The 13,193-nt window shown below is 46.5% G+C and overlaps 1 protein-coding gene across 3 annotated transcripts in view; it reads left to right on the plus strand.

Moving 5' to 3' along the window:
- Positions 1–13,193, plus strand: part of PTP4A2 (protein tyrosine phosphatase 4A2) — a 46,486-nt gene that overhangs the window by 1,351 nt on the left and 31,942 nt on the right. The gene's annotated exons all lie outside the window — the stretch shown is intronic.

Genomic DNA, 13,193 nt, shown 5'->3' on the forward strand with positions numbered 1-13,193 from the left:
CGGCATCGTGTCTGGCAGTGTGTAACCCTAGAAGGAGGCACGCCCGGTTTTTGGCTCCGATGGACGTATGTTGAAGTTATGGCAGGGCAGGCCTTACTCCTGGTAGTATTGTGAAGCTGAACGCCGGGTATGGCGCCTCTCCCATACTGGGGCTGTTTACCAATCTGATCCGTATTTGACCTTTATCCGTATCCTAAATGGGCATATTTCTCCTGTAATGTTTGTTGTACCTACCGGTATTAGAAAAACTGGAGAATGAAGGGTCACTCTTAATATGGCTGATGTTTGTACTTCTAGCTCAGGTGTGTGCCCTTTTATTGCGACCATGTGGTCTACACGAGTTGGAGGTCATTGATCATTTTCGGGCAGTATCTCCTATCTATCTCCTCTTCCTTTCAGAGCTGTTGTTCAGTACGGTCTCTGACACCTAGGACATATAGGATACTGCTGGTCCTTGCGTATGGGACATATATGATACTGCTGGTCCTTGCATATGGGACATATATGATACTGCTGGTCCTTGCGTATGGGACATATATGATACTGCTGGTCCTTGCGTATGGGACATATAGGATACGGCTGGTCCTTGCGTATGGGACATATAGGATACGGCTGGTCCTTGCGTATGGGACATATAGGATACGGCTGGTCCTTGCGTATGGGACATATAGGATACGGCTGGTCCTTGCGTATGGGACATATAGGATACTGCTGGTCCTTGCGTATGGGACATATAGGATACTGCTGGTCCTTGCGTATGGGACATATAGGATACTGCTGGTCCTTGCGTATGGGACATATAGGATACTGCTGGTCCTTGCGTATGGGACATATAGGATACTGCTGGTCCTTGCGTATGGGACATATAGGATACTGCTGGTCCTTGCGTATGGGACATATAGGATACTGCTGGTCCTTGCGTATGGGACATATAGGATACTGCTGGTCCTTGCGTATGGGACATATAGGATACGGCTGGTCCTTGCGTATGGGACATGATACTGCTGGTCCTTGCGTATGGGACATATAGGATACGGCTGGTCCTTGCGTGAGGGACATATATGATACTGCTGGTCCTTGCGTATGGGACATATAGGATACTGCTGGTCCTTGCGTATGGGACATATATGATACTGCTGGTCCTTGCGTATGGGACATATATGATACTGCTGGTCCTTGCGTATGGGACATATAGGATACTGCTGGTCCTTGCGTATGGGACATATAGGATACTGCTGGTCCTTGCGTATGGGACATATAGGATACTGCTGGTCCTTGCGTATGGGACATATAGGATACTGCTGGTCCTTGCGTATGGGACATATATGATAATGCTGGTCCTTGCGTGTGGGACATATATGATAATGCTGGTCCTTGCGTGTGGGACATATATGATAATGCTGGTCCTTGCGTGTGGGACATATATGGATAATGCTGGTCCTTGCGTGTGGGACATATATGGATACTGCTGGTCCTTGCGTGTGGGACATATATGGATACTGCTGGTCCTTGCGTATGGGACATATAGGATACTGCTGGTCCTTGCGTGTGGGACATATAGGATACTGCTGGTCCTTGCGTGTGGGACATATAGGATACTGCTGGTCCTTGCGTATGGGACATATAGGATACTGCTGGTCCTTGCGTGTGGGACATATAGGATACTGCTGTTCCTTGCGTGTGGGACATATAGGATACTGCTGGTCCTTGCGTGTGGGACATATAGGATACTGCTGGTCCTTGCGTGTGGGACATATATGATACTGCTGGTCCTTGCGTGTGGGACATATAGGATACTGCTGTTCCTTGCGTATGGGACATATAGGATACTGCTGGTCCTTGCGTATGGGACATATGATACTGCTGGTCCTTGCGCATGAATCCTGATTTTCTAGAATCTCCTGTATAATAAGAATTGTCTGTCCACAAGACCTTCAGCTGCTAGGCCCTTGGAGGCTTAGGCTATGTTCACACGGAGTATTTTGGGGGAGGAATATCTGCCTCAAAGTTCCAAACGGAATTTTGAGGCAGATATTCCTCCCCCAAAATACTCCGTGTGAACAGCAATTATCGCGCCGTTTTTCGCCCGCGGCCATTGAGCGCCGCGGGCATGAAACACGCTTTCTCCTGCCTCCCATTGAAGTCAATGGGAGGTCGGAGGCGGAAGCGCCCGAAGATAGGGCATGTCGCTTCTTTTTCCCGCGAGGCAGTTTTACTGCTCGCGGGAAAAAGACGCCGACGCCTCCCATTGAAATCAATGGGAGGCGTTCTCGGGCCGTTTCTGCCGAGTTTTGCGACGCGGTTTCCGCGTCAAAAAACTCGGCAAAAGACCCCGTGTGAACATAGCCTTATTGTGCTAGGTCTAGGAGTTCAGAGCTGCTCCCTGTTGCAGACTAATCTAACAATTGTTCCTCTAGGCGGTGAGACTGGGAAGTTTTTTTTGAGTAGAGATTACTGCACATCAGCTGTAATCCAGACGATTGTAAGGAAGCTGCGACTAGTCCGACCCATTTGTTTCAGGAAGTTTCCACAATATCAAACCTTCATCCCTGAGGAACCAACAGGTGTTTTCTCTGAGTCTGACTTGTACATTTCCCTTATGTGCAGCAAGGAGAGCATGGTTTTTCATGGAAAGGCAGTGACCTAGCAACAGGCAGTGGGTAGCAGTGACCTAGCAACAGGCAGTGGGTAGCAGTGACCTAGCAACAGGCAGTGGGTAGCAGTGACCTAGCAACAGGCAGTGGGTAGCAGTGACCTAGCAACAGGCAGTGGGTAGCAGTGACCTAGCAACAGGCAGTGGGTAGCAGTGACCTAGCAACAGGCAGTGGGTAGCAGTGACCTAGCAACAGGCAGTGGGTAGCAGTGACCTAGCAACAGGCAGTGGGTAGCAGTGACCTAGCAACAGGCAGTGGGTAGCAGTGACCTAGCAACAGGCAGTGGGTAGCAGTGACCTAGCAACAGGCAGTGGGTAGCAGTGACCTAGCAACAGGCAGTGGGTAGCAGTGACCCAGCAACAGGCAGTGGGTAGCAGTGACCCAGCAACAGGCAGTGGGTAGCAGTGACCCAGCAACAGGCAGTGGGTAGCAGTGACCCAGCAACAGGCAGTGGGTAGCAGTGACCCAGCAACAGGCAGTGGGTAGCAGTGACCCAGCAATAGGTAGTGGGTAGCAGTGACCCAGCAACAGGCAGTGGGTAGCAGTGACCCCCCCCCCCCCCCACTCTGGCCAGTCAGGAGATGGGACATGATGGAGTTCCCACGATGGCATAGGGCTTTCCTCAGAACATTCAGCTTCATGAATCCGAGCAAAGTATTCTTCTTACCCTCGCTGAAGGGACTCAGGAATTGTTCTACTTACCAGAGCACATTGCCCACTATGAATATGCCCATTGGGAATCTAAGAATGTGCTAAGATCCACAGCCTCCTCAGAGGGGCAAGTGGTGCCAACTGCAGATGTTTAGAGTGGGACTTAAAGGAAAGACCCCAAATCTTTTCTCACATAGAAGAACAGTCCTTTATAACTGTCACCGACGTGCGAAGGGCCAGAAGGCACATACGGGCCTTAGGCACGAAGTGTGCCATGCCTGTGAGTTTCCTAATTTGAAATGTTCAAATCTCTTTGGGGCAGATTTTATTCAGGTAGTGTTACGTACCGGGCCATGAAGTAATTTACTTGGAAAAGGTTGCTTTAAGTCTGCAAACAGTCCTCTTTGTTCAGAGGGTTAGCCCACCAATGCGTCCCGCAGGGTACAGCACGGTTTCACCTCAGACGTGAAAGACTGCAGTTTTTCACGTCTGAGGTTTGAAACGCTCATGTGAATCTAGCCTAAAACACCCTGCAAGAAGAAATTCCTTTAAATCTTGATCGGGGCACCTCATCTTCCTGGTATACTTTTCCATCAGTTGCTATTCCTTCCTGACTGTTTTTGAAAGCTTGAGAGGAGGTCACTTCAAATTGGTGGATCTTGAACGTTCTATGCAATGGCCTTCATGTTCCATTTAGGAAGTTCCCTTTTCAAAAGATAACGTCCACCCTTCAAGCAGACAAGTCACTGGGTCGGGTACTTTTGCTACCCCTAGATCTGGAGCATATCTCCCTTTTTCCTGTGGGGTTAAGAGGTTGGGTGAGTCATGTTTTTTTGGTTACAAAAACTGATGGTTCAGTCTGTCCTGTCTTCAACGTCCAATACCTCAACAAATATCTGGAACTGAAAAGATTTAATCTGAAAAGTATCAGATTTGAGATACCTTTATAGTGTCCCTCAATTTATACACTCATGCCCGAACTAACATCTGGCAGGGAGAGGCGGTACTGTTGCTGTGGCAACTGTATGATGCCCGGAGAGTATAGTACGCGGGTCTAATTGGTTGAACACATGCATGTTACGCTCCGGGTATCATATGGTTGCCATGGCAACAGTACAGCTGAGCGCGCAAAGCGTCTCTCCGCGCCCAATGTTACTGCAGAAGGAAGAGTATAACTTTCTAAAAGGTTCTCATCAAAATAGACTTGACTGATGCGTTAAACATGATTCATGTTGTACCAAAAGAGAGGCCTCTTGCAGTTTAGGTGGAAAATCAGTATTCCGCTGGAACGTTGTAGTTTTTGGTCTCCCCATTGCGCTCTATACATCTGGTTTACAAAGGCAATAATTACTTGTTTCCGTTTCAAAGGCGTCTCTTGCCTGTTTTATCTGGACAGTAAATGTTTTACCCAGATCGTCGGCTACTGTTAGAAAAAAGGGATTTAAAGAGGCTCTGTCCCCACATTATAAGTGCCCTATCTCCTATATAAGGAGATGGGCGCTATAATGTAGGTGACAGTAGTGCTTTTTATTTAATAAAACGATCTGTTTTCACCACTTTATTAGCGATTTTAGCTTTATGCTAATGAGTTGCTTAATGCCCAAGTGGACGTATTTTTACTTTGGTCAGCGTCATACACTCCTCTGTATAACGCCCACTTGGTCTAATCAGCCTCATGCACTCCTCTCCATTCATTCTCAGCGCATAGGGATCCTGCTAGATCCTTATGTGCTGTCTTATACTAACACTAACAATACTGAAGTGTTTAGACAGTGAATAGACATTCCACGGGATGTCTATTCACAATCCCTGCACTTCGTTACTCTGTCTGTGGTAGTTACAGCAGAGGAAGCGTAATCTCGCGAGATTACGCGGTAAATTACAGGTTACAGCGAGATTACGCTTTGCTCTGCTGTAACTACCACAAAAACAGTAACGAAGTGCAGGGATTGTGAATAGACATCCCGTGGAATGTCTATTCACTGTCTAAACACTTCAGTATTGTTAATGTGTTTAGTATAAGGCCTCATGCACACGACCGTATTTTTTCCCACCCGTAAATATTGGCGTAAATACGGGTTCGGTGTCACACGTATTCAACCCGTTTTGCACCAGTATTTACGAACCCGTGCTCGTAAATATGGGTCCGGTGTCACCCGTATTCCACCCATATTTACGGGCACGTTTTTGGCGGCAAAATAGCACTGCACTAATCGGCAGCCCCTTCTCTCTATCAGTGCAGGATAGAGAGAAGGGACAGCCCTTTCTGTAATAAAAGTTAAAGAAATTCATACTTACCCGGCCGTTGTCTTGGTGACGCGTCCCTCTCTTCACATCCAGCCCGACATCCCTGGATGACGCGGCAGTCCATGTGACCGCTGCAGCCTGTGATTGACCTGTGATTGGCTGCAGCGGTCACATGGCCTGAAACGTCATCCAGGACGTCGGGCCGGATGTCGAGAGAGACGCGTCACCAAGGCAACGGGCGGGAGACCGGACTGGAGGAAGCAGTAAGTTCTCGGTAAGTATGAACGTCTTTTATTGTTATTTTTTACAGGTTTATACTGATCGGTAGTCACTGTCCAGGGTGCTGAAAGAGTTACTGCCGATCAGTTAACTCTTTCAGCTCCCTGGACAGTGACTATTTACTGACGTCGCTTAGCAACGCTGCCGTAATGACGGGTGCACACATGTAGCCACCCGTCATTACGAGAGCTCCATAGACTTCTATGGACTGTCCGTGCCGTTATTACGGCCTGAAATAGGACATGTTCTATCTTTTTCAACGGCACGGGCACCTTCCCGTGAGAAAACGGGAAGGCACCCGTCGCCAATAGAAGTCTATGAGCCCGTTATTACGGGTCGTAATTACGACCCGTAATAACGGGAGTTTTTACGGTCGTGTGCATGAGGCCTAAGACAGCACATAAGGATCTAGCAGGATCCCTATGCGCTGAGTGAATGGAGAGGAGTGCATGATGCTGATTGGTCAGCGTCATACACCGCTGTACAACGCCCACTTGGTCTAAAGTAAAAATACGCCTACTTGGGCATTAAGCAACTCATTAGCATAAATCTAAAATCGCTAATAAAGTGGTAAATCGTTTTTCTAAATAAAAAGCAATACTGTCACCTACATTACAGCGCCCATCTCTGTATGTAGGATATAGGGCACTTGTAATGTGGTGACAGAGCCTCTTTAATTCCATCCCTATTTGCAGACACATGATTCACGGTTATGTGGAAAAGTTGACTGGTATTCTTGTGGTTCACAATCGACTCTTAGCCTTTTTATGAGCGTGTCCTCTAAAGACGCGCAAAGGCCCTACAACAGAGATTTGAAACCGTCCCATATAATATTACAATTATGACAGATGCGTCAGTGTGGTCAGGGAGCATATACGCTAAGTCAGGGGGGAGATGGTCGCACACCGTGTTCGCTTCATATCAAGATAACTGAGGAAACTGATTCCACAAGATCATCGCCGCCTCTGAGTCCTCTTACGGATTAACAAAATAGGATGGGGGGCGGAACAAAATCAACAACTCTGTGTAGAAGCCTTAGGCTATGTTCACACGGGGTATTTTGCCGAGTTTTTTGACGCGGAAACCGCGTCGCAAAACTCGGCAAAAATGGCCGAAAATGCCTCCCATTGATTTCAATGGGAGTCGTCGGCGTCTTTTTCGCGGGAAAAAGAAGCGACATGCCCTATCTTCGGGCGCTTCCGCCTCTGACCTCCCATTGACTTCAATGGGAGGCAGAGAAAGCGTATTTCGTGCTGTTTTATGCCCGCGGCGCTCAATGACCGCGGGCAAAAAACGGCGCGAAAAACTCAGAGAAAATCGGAATTTTGAGGCAGATATTCCTCCTGCAAAATACCCCGTGTGAACATAGCCTTAGGCCCCATGCCCACTTCAGTTTTTTCTTCAGGGTGCTAGCCGTTTTTCTGACGGCTAGCACACTGACCTATTCATTTCAATGGGGCCGTGCACACTTCCGTTTTTGGGATGGTCCCGTTGCTCCGTTCCGATCCAAAGTAGAGTATGTCCTACTTTGGTCCGAGTTTCCGTGACCGTGAGGCCCATGCAAGTTAATGGGGCCGTCCAAAAAACTGAAGGCACACGGAAGGCATCCGTGTGCCGTGTGTTACGGAGCCGTTGCCTAGCAACGGCCGGGCGGGCAGAAAAACATTACAGAAATATTACACTAATCGGCAGCCACTTGTCTCTATCAATCACTGATAGAGAAAAGAGGCTGCTGATTAAAAATAAAATAAAAAGCAATTCATACGTACCCTGGTCGTTGTCTTGGTGAGGAGTCCCTCTTCTTCCTCCAGTCCGACCTTCCTTTCTGACGCGGCAGCCTGTGTTTGGCTGCAGAGTCCGCTGCAGCCTGTGATTGGTTGCAGAGGCGGTCACGTTTGATTAAACTTCATCCCTGGAGGCCGGACAGGAGGAAAGTAAGTATGAACTTATTTATTTAATTTTTTTATTACATTAAAATTTTATTTTCCGAGCGCCGAGCATGGTACTGTCCAGGGTGCTGAAAGAGTTACCGCCGATCAGTGCAGCCCATTAACTCTTTCAGCACTCCGGACAGTACCATGCTCGGCGCTTGGAAGCGGAAACACGGAGTGCACACGGCTACTACTGTCCGTGCATGGCCCAGGAGCTCGGACCACAGAAAGAACGGGCATGTCTTCTTACGCCCGTGTTCTGCGGTGCACAGGGCTACGGTCGTGTGCATGAGGCCTTAGGGTTGACAAGGGAATGTCGTCTTCAGTGCTCCCCAGGTCTACTCACCAGCTGTCCTCAATAATGTGGATTGCAGCTCTAGTTGGTAGTTCTCAGTTTCAGGGCTCTTTCCAAGCAATTGACTTGATCAATTCCTCCCTTAACAGCATTATGAGAAACTAGACATGGACCGCACAATCCACAGTATGTACGTTGATCTGAGCCGCTAGGCATAATTTAGAAACATGAACATGAGGTTCTTTGTAAACATTTTGATCAAACTGTACAAGCCCACTTGCCACTTCACGGCGACCTCTTTAAAGTGGGTCCCTACTCTAGCGGTTGCAGCACCGCATGGCGGCTACCGCCACCGCAGCACCGCTCCTGCAGAGGGAGCAACCCAGGGGCCCAAAAGCACCCATGTTCCTGCTCTTGCTTGTGCTCTCAGTTTGGCCAATGGGGGCGCATGGCAAGGTGAGCTCATTCCATCTGTTCACTTGTTGTGGTGCCGTATGGTGGTGTCTGTTGCTGTAGTGCTGCACTTGTGGGGGGACGTGGCCCAGAGCCAAGGAGGCTTGGCACGGTCTGAAGGCATGGGTGCTTTTGGGCCCCTGGGTTGCTCCCTCTGCAGGAGCGGTGCTGCGGTGGTGGTAGCCGCCATGCGGTGCTGCAACCGCTAGAGTAGGGACCCACTTTAAAGAGGTCGCCGTGAAGTGGCAAGTGGGCTTGTACAGTTTAATCAAAATGTTTACAAAGAACCTCATGTTCATGTTTCTAAATTATGCCTTGCGGCTCAGATCAACGTATATACTGTGGATTGTGCGGTCCATGTCTAGTTTCTCACAATGCTGGAATTCCTCCCTTAAGCCTAGGCAAAGGGACAGATATAAATGTATTATTAAATAATTTTGAGGCAGAACAGCCAGCGCCGATTTCCAAGGATAAAAACGGCACTAGTATTTTGATTCCACTAAGGAGTGTCCTCAAATTCCTTTAACTCCATTGCTTGATCATTAAATATCCTCATTCCACAACTAACACAGAACCCTATTTATTTGAGCTTCTTAAAAGAGGCTATAGTACCTTGCCCTATGTTACTTAAATATTCCTCGACCTGGAGCTATTTCTCGCCTAAGAAAACTGTAAAATTCCAAGTCATTAGGGTGACGTTGGCACGCTTAATTTCATTACCAATAGCTGCCAGGGCAATGAGGCATAAGGTCCTCTTACATGGCCCGACATGGGCCGTGTAAACGAGCGCCAATCAACGAGACAGCGCATTGATCGTCACTCCTTTGCTTCTTTCACAAGGAGCTAGTTTGGGGACGAGCGCTCGTTACTCCGATCACTCGTTTCTATCTTATCGGCAGCACGTCTCCCAGTTTACACAAAAAGAAGTGCTGCCGACAACGATAATATTTCACGCTGCATAAGCCTATGTGAGCTTTTGCTTGTTTATCGGCTGATCGTTGCCTTGTTTACACAGGGCAATGATCGGGAACGAGCTTTCGTATGAACGCTCCATTGGCCTATATAAAAGGGGCTTTTCTCTTCTGTGCGGAAATTAACCCTGGTTATCAGTCCAGGGGGTTCACTTAATCCTTAGGGGATAAACAAGAGGTCTCATTTGGGTAGCTCTCCATTTTGAGTTTGATGACCTGCACTACCTTGACTTATCTAAGCCTCTATTGAGGTGACATTATGAATTTATAAGGAGTAGCCAGAGCAAATACAAATTGTTTTTGGGTTTTTTCTGCTATGGAGGATGCAGATATAGATGTGAATATTTTCAAGCCTCACTCATGAACGGAGCTGCCTGTCCCAAAGCAGCGGCAAAAGGCATTTCCTAAGTGTCCATTTAAAATCGGCCAGATGGACTTCTCCCAGAACCTTTGGTTAAAGAGGCTCTGTCACCAGATTTTGCAGCCCCTATCTGCTATTGCAGCAGATCGGCGCTGCAATGTAGATTACAGTAACGTTTTTATTTTTAAAAAAGAGCATTTTTGGCCAAGTTATGACCATTTTTGTAGTTATGCAAATGAGGCTTGCAAAAGTCCAAGTGGGCGTGTATTATGTGTGTTACATCGGGGCGTGTTTACTTCTTTTACTAGCTGGGCGTTGTGTATAGAAGTATCATCCACCTCTCTTCAGAACGCCCAGCTTCTGGCAGTGCAGACACACCGCGTGTTCTCGAGAGATCACGCTGTGACGTCACTCACAGGTCCTGCATCGTGTCAGACGAGCGAGGACACATCGGCACCAGAGGCTACAGATGATTCTGCAGCAGCATCGGCGTTTGCAGGTAAGTAGCTACATCGACTTAAGCGCCCTCCCTGCCCACCCATAGTTTTGGCACTGCTTGGTTTTTGGACTCTTATGTCACTTCTTTAGTTTGTTTGTATCAGTCTCCCCCCCCCCCCCCCCCCCTGTATTACTGAATAAACTTTTTTTTAGTAGCTGTGGATCTGTCACTCTTTGCTGCGTACATCTTTACAAACATGGCCCACTTCTCTCTATTCACTGGAGTCGAGTTCTTGTAGAAACCCAGATGGGTTTTTTTGCTACAGGGGGAAAAAAAATGTGCAAAGCTCTTTGCTCTGCCATGGAAGTACAGAGTCTCTGTGGCTTGACGCAGCATATTCCAAAAAAAGTGGATGAAGCCGTGGTGTGCGGCATATCTACATAGTGTTTGGTTGCAATTTACTTGTAGCCCACACTCGATATAGGGATCCAACCAAGATAAATTAACAAATATTTTTTTTATAAATGTGCCTGGTGTTTGTTCATGCCCTTCAATTGGTTATTGAATTATATCTGATTGACTCGTTATAAATGTAAGGGTTCATTCACACATTTAGGTGGATTAGTACCGCATAGAAAAAAAATAAACCTCTGAAAACTGCATGTGTTTTTACTGTGATTTGATACAGCTTTTTATTTGGTTACGGTAAGAAAGGCAACTGCATTAAAATCTCATGCGGTTTTCGGATTTGTTTTTTTCAGTGCGGTTCTAACCGCTCCTTGTGAATGGACCTTTACATAGATTGTTTTATGTCCTTGAACAGAACTGTGCACTGCAGTCTATTTCTTGTGCAATGTCTTCGCAGGCTGAGTTGTGGCATGTAGTTGTCATGTGAGCTTTGTTTGTACTCCATATGGATCTTGAGTCAGTGGCTTGTGCATTTCTTCCTCAGGGGCTGTCATTATCACCTAGCAGCGCACTTAATTAACTGTTTGTGGCAAGAGAGACAATGTTCCATAGAGGCAACGTGTGCTGGCAAAGCATTCCTTGTCACATGGCTTCCAGAGAGAACCTAGTGCGTTGACAGGTCACACAAGTGTAACCATTGACCTGTCAGACAATGACTTTCTATCCTGTGGCAGGTTGATCAACAATTACAGCTCTCTTCCAGCCTGGGGCACAGCTTCTCCCTCCCTACCACCCACAGGAATCTGGCTATGCCCTACTTTACGTGATTCAGGTTATACCTGAGAACATGCTGACCTTCTGCATTGCCTGACTGTGACACAACCTGTGTCGTCGTCTTCCCTCCGATGACTTTCCTCGGTGTTACTCACCGTTCATGCTGTATAGAAACGGACCCGAGCCAAGTAGTGTAAAGGACAAGTCATGTCATGCTTGAAGAATCTGAATACTTTACGTTAGATGAATATTAAACTTAACCAATTGGTTTCTATCTATAACATGACATTGCTGATTTAAAGCCTTGATAGTCGCAGCAGTTCTATTAATCCAGGGGATATCTGTATATTGTTGGCCAGACTGAGGTCTTTAACTTTTTTTTTTTAATGTATAGTAAGTAGCATGTAGTTACTATTATCATAGTGTTACCTGTAAGTGGGGCTTGACAATACCCAGGTAGCAGATGTGCCGGTCTGTTTTGGGGGTCTTGATGATTAAAGTTTATGAAAAAAAAGCAGATGGTTGGGAATGAATGTCTCTATGGAATCCCTTTGACATAAATTGGAATATATCAAACTGTATCTGGATGTTTGCAATGTGCAGAAATAGTTATATATAAAAATGTTATCCACTAACCTAGTGTATAGTGATCCAAAAACAACGTGATGTCAATGTATTTTTATTTTTCACAATTGAGCGGGGGGAAAAAATGGCATAAAAATGGCTATGATGAGTAATACATGGAGTAGGACGGTCTCTAGTGTAAATATAACCTAAAAAGGGAGGTGGGTGTCCACGGTTTAGCTTTACTCTATCGTCTATGAACGGCTACATTTATAGATTGCTTTGGGGAACACCAATGATTTGCATGTGATTAGTGTCGGACTTTGCTCCTCTGTGCTGTAACTCGGCCTGACTTAACCTTATTCAGTATCACATGGGACTGGGTAGATTACAGAGCCTCATGGTTGTTGGCACAATATTCAGGAATATTTTTTTTTTTATTCTTTTTAAGCATCCTTTATCAGTGTGAAATTTAGTGTTGTCCTTTTCAGGCTGGTCGTTTCTGCTTTGTCTTGTTTAGTGGAAGTCCCTATTTTTGTAGCTTATAAGAAAAAATGTGACATTTGCACTTGGATTGAAAGTGATGCATTTTTTTGTACTACAAATGATCAGATGTGTACGAATATCAGCAGGCGAGTGTTATTTTCTATTAGCTGCTTACACGGCCATTTCAAGGGGGAAAATGATATATAAACTTCAATATGGAAACCACATACATCTCGGACATTTATGGCATATCCTGTGGATGTCCGATAGATGCACATCCCACTCGCTGTTTATAGAACTCGGGAGCTATGGAAACAGCATAACTCGCTCTGCTATGCTGTTTTCGTAACTTTTTTCACTTCTAAGGCTTCGTTCACATCTGCGTCAGGGTTCCCTTCTGGCGTTTTGTCGGAGCTTCCTGTCAGAACGGAACCTTGACTGAAACAAACGGAAACCATACGTTTCATTTTGCATCACCATTGATCTAGTTAGTGACTGATCCGGTGCAAATGGTTTGTTTGTTGTGCAAGGGTTCCGTCGTTCTGATGGAATCCATAGCGCAGTCGACTACAGTATTCATTCCGTCAAAGCAATGGAACCCTTGTACGACTGTGACAAACGGAAACCATTTGCAATGGATCAGTCACCTTTTGAAATCAATCGGCTTTGAAAACTCTTGG

This window comes from Rhinoderma darwinii, chromosome 2, assembly GCF_050947455.1.
Source record: "Rhinoderma darwinii isolate aRhiDar2 chromosome 2, aRhiDar2.hap1, whole genome shotgun sequence".
In the NCBI taxonomy this organism is placed as follows: Eukaryota; Metazoa; Chordata; class Amphibia; order Anura; family Rhinodermatidae; genus Rhinoderma; species Rhinoderma darwinii.